Source organism: Procambarus clarkii, chromosome 3, assembly GCF_040958095.1.
Source record: "Procambarus clarkii isolate CNS0578487 chromosome 3, FALCON_Pclarkii_2.0, whole genome shotgun sequence".
Lineage (NCBI taxonomy): Eukaryota > Metazoa > Arthropoda > Malacostraca > Decapoda > Cambaridae > Procambarus > Procambarus clarkii.
Window position 1 is genome coordinate 53654399 of NC_091152.1, and position 4462 is coordinate 53658860.

Genomic DNA, 4462 nt, shown 5'->3' on the forward strand with positions numbered 1-4462 from the left:
GGGGTAAATTATCTGCGTCTCGCTGAATTAAGCACCCGCCAATAGCAATACCGCTGGCGTCAGTGTGCACTTCCCACTCTTTCTCAAAATCAGGAATAGCCAATACCGGTGTCGTGATTAGTTGGTCTTTCAGTTTGCGATAGGCCTCGTCATGTTCTGATTTCCACACAAACTTCGCATTTTTCTTTGTCAGATCAGTCAGGGGTGCTGAAATGCCAGCGAAACCTTCAATGTGACGACGAAAATATCCGGCCGCCCCCAAAAACCTTCGCACGTCCTTTGCTGTCCTTGGAGTAGGCATGTCAGCAATGGCGCGGCAAGAATCCGGGTCAGGTCGGATACCGTCTGGGCACACCTGGAACCCCAGAAATTTGAATTTCTGAGCCGCCAAGGTGCACTTCTGAACGTTCAGCCTGAAACCTGCCTGATCTAACAATTTCAAAGTCTCAGTCAAGTCCTGTAGGTGTTCCTCAAACGTCCTGGAATATATCACAACATCATCCAGGTACGCTAAAGAATGCCTACCCAGTACCGGACTAAGGATAAAGTTGATGGCCCTCTGAAACGACGAAGGCGCTGTCTTCAAACCAAACGGCATCCTACGGAATTGATAAGTGTGCCTACCATCCGAGAATGCTGTTTTTTCCCTATCCTGTTCTGCCACCGGAATCGCCCAATACGCCGATTTTGCGTCAAGAGTTGAGAAATACTTAGCAGCACCAAATTGATCTATTATCTCCTGTATTCGGGGCAACGGATACACATCACCCTTAGTTAGTTCGTTCACCTTCCGGTAGTCAACACAGAAACGATAACTACCGTCCGGTTTCCGAACTAGCACAACAGGAGAGAGCCATGGTGACGTACTAGGCTCTATTACGCCCTGTCTCAACATTTTCTGGCACTCCTCCCTGATAATGTTCTTTGCCTGTTCCGGCAACCTCCACTGTCTTGTGTACACAGGCAAATGGTCACCAGTTGGAATGGTGTGCTCGATCTTATCAAGGAGACCAATCTGGTCATCCTCTGTCGCAAACAATTTCGGGAATTTTCGTAAAACTCCTCTCAGTGCCTTCCTATCTGCCTGTGCAACATGTTGCAAATCAAGTGCTGAAATTAATTTTTCCACTCCCTCAACATTCTGTGCAACATTTCTCGTCTCGTATTGTACTTTGGATGGTGTTTTAGTTTTCAACATATTCAGTGCACTACATTGTGCAGTGACGGCTGGCGTCTCAGCTGACTCATGGTGAAAGATTTCTGTGTCCTCCACCATGGTTCCCTGAGATACCCTATCACCTGCCCTGAAGCGAAAAGTCTTATGTGAAAGATTGACAACTGGAATGAGTGCCCCTTTATCGAGCACTACAACTAAGTGATGAGGAATTAATAAACTATCACATCTCCCAGCCACCTGAAGGGTGGTACCTGGTTGTATGTGACGTCCCACGGCTACTTTAATAAATTTAACAGAATGTGGTGGGCAACTCTGTTTGGTCAATGCATGCAAGGCGCATGACCTCTTAACTGTGTCTGGAAGAGACTTAAAAATCAATTTTGGAAAGTGCGCATTATATTTCAGCTTCCGTTTAATTGAAGCTACAACTGGGGGATGGTCGATCATCTCCACTGGGTAGGAAGTCTGTCCCAACTGCAACCTGCAGTTCCTAGCCCCTTTTTGAGCAGACAAGGAATAATCAAATCGCGACAGAAAATCAGTTCCCATTAAGATGTGACCAGGAAAATCAAGGTTCTCTACGATCGTACATGTGTGAGGCTGCAATTCCCCATCAATCTCAAAATTAACTGTACCTTGACCTACGATCTCAATCTTTTCCCCATTGACTGCTGTTAATGTCTTTGCGCAACGTTGAAGACGTGTATACTTAAAATTGCTGAAGGCTGACTTTTTAATTACCGTTGCCTGGCTTCCTGTATCAACAAAAGCTGTCAATCTCACACCTTCCACTTTCACCTCAAAAGTAGGCCTACCATCACTAGGAGACTGCTTTCATGCTCTCGTAATAGTGACTTTACAGTCCCTCTGTATGTGCCCACGCATCCCGCAGGAGTAACACCTACGCGGATCCCTGTTGTTACCCCGCGCAGGGTGGCTCGAACTTGCCGCTGAGGGCTGCCTCCCGCTTGATGAACCCGCGCCACAGTGACTCGGCTTGGCTCCCTCGCCTTTACTTACCGCCTCTACGTATGGCGACAACTGAGTGCCCGATGTCCCTGCGCGCGTCTGCCTGTCTAGGGCTGTGGCGGCCTGTTGGACTAGGTCTTCATAACTCACACCCGCTCTCCCCGCAAGGAACAATGGCCCCATATCGGAAGGTAACGTTTTGCAGAACAACTCTTTAGCGAATTGCTCTGCCTGACTCGAATCGAACCCCAGTTCCTTAGTGAGGTCGTCAACCCTTCTCTTTAATATTGACCCGAAATCCTTGACAGTGCTTCGGTCATCCCTCTTAAGTGACTCGAGATAAAAGTAAGCCTCATCCTCCGAAACCCTGTCTTTGAATCTGCCCCTAATCGCTTGGACAAACTGAGGCCAAGATGTCAGGTGCTGAAACTCTGTAAATCCCGCCAGTGGACCGGCTACGTGCACGCAAGCCCCCATAGCGAGAGCAATTTTCGATCTATCCCCCGGGACAGCTTCCAGCATCGAACCAATTTCACAAAGCCAGTCTTCCACCTGGCGGTTGCGTTCCACCTTAATAAGCGACAACTCCCTACCTCTGAGTGTCGGCAGAGTCAACTTGGGAATCAGACTCACAAGTCCCTCTGTATGTGACGCGGAGCTACTGGCAGTGGGTGGGTCCTGGGGTTGGGAACTGGGTTGAGGTTGGGGTTTGGGCTGAGGTATGGTGTGGGTGGCCTCGGGTTGGGGTGTGGATTGAGGTTGGGGTTGAGGCTGAGGTATGGTGTGGGTGGCCTCGGGTTGGGGTGTGGATTGAGGTTGGAATGGGTATGGGCATGGGTATGGGGTGGCCTGGGGTTGGAATGGGTATGGGGTGGCCTGGGGTTGGAATGGGTATGGGTATGGGTATGGGGTGGCCTGGGGTTGGAATGGGTATGGAGTGGCCTGGGGTTGGGGGAAGGGTTGGTATGGGAACTGAGGATGGGGTTGGTATGGGAATTGAGGATGGGGTAGGTATGGGAGGTGGGGTTGGGGTTGTTGTAGTGACGGATGAGGTGTACCTAGGTGTTGTGGGTGCTGTGGTATTGGTGTTATGTTGGGTAGTTCCTGCTGTTGGTGTGGTTGTTCATGTCCCCGTTGAACGGGTTGCTGTTCTCTACCGAGCGAAGTGGGACGTCCTGCCATACTAACTGAGGCCCCCTGTCTACCCTGCTGGCATGGCGTCGATGTTATTTGTGGGGGAACCCAAGACGGCTCTCCCCACTCATGGGACGACTCCTCGCAAGACTCCCCACTCATGTCAATAATAGTATCTCTCCAGGGATGGAAAGATACCCTCGACTGCCCAGTCCCATGCAGAACCCGTGAACTCGTCGCTTCAGTCCCACTGGCCCCACCTGTGGTGCCAGTTGAGCTACCTGAGCGGTCCCCAGTGGTGTCGGAAGAGGTTCTATCCTCTACACTCCCATTCCCACTGGTCCCTACTGACTGGCCATTATCTGGGTTAAACATTTTCTGTGATTCCTGGTGTGCCACGTCTCTTCTAAACTACCCTTTAGTACACCCTCGACCCGGACTCACTACAACCGTGATCTTACACAAAAAAAAAAAAATCACAACTCTTTTCTAAGAGAAAACTCCTAAATTCCCAAAATAGGAAATACAACGATTTATCGAGAGAATCGCTGAAGTGAATCCAATGAATGAGTGTCTGCCCCGCACTCGTGTCTGCCCGTGAAATATCCCGCAGTTCTATTGCTGAAACCTAAGTCCTTTACGTTAAAAAAAATTAAAGAATCTAATTTATATAAAACAAATTAAATGATAACGCAACTAACGCACAGCACCCGTGATGGATTAATAAAGAATATTTACTGTACTTGAATACTAAACGCGCTTGAAGTGAGCAGCGTGGCCACTGATGACTGATGGAGCGGGACCAGCTGCGCTGAAAAAAAACTAAGTCCCGCGCTTTTTCGCTTAAACGCTGAAAAATCAAAATTTTTGTTCTGAAGGAAAATAACTAGTTTTACGTTAATAAACCGCTCTAGCGATTAATATAGACACCCAGGACCTATAAATGCTTACTAAAAATTGAATTTTTATCAAAAAACGTTTTTACTCAATTGCTGGACTCTGCCAATTTTCCTGACTCCGAGGGAAAAAAATTTCTATCACCCCAAATATCACAAAACTCCTTTAATTCACAAAAATTTGGGTTTCTCGTTCCCAGATATAAATACGTTATTATTTAATACTGACGTTGTATACAGAACAATACTGACACATCGGGCGGTTTCAACACTCACTAATTCGAAT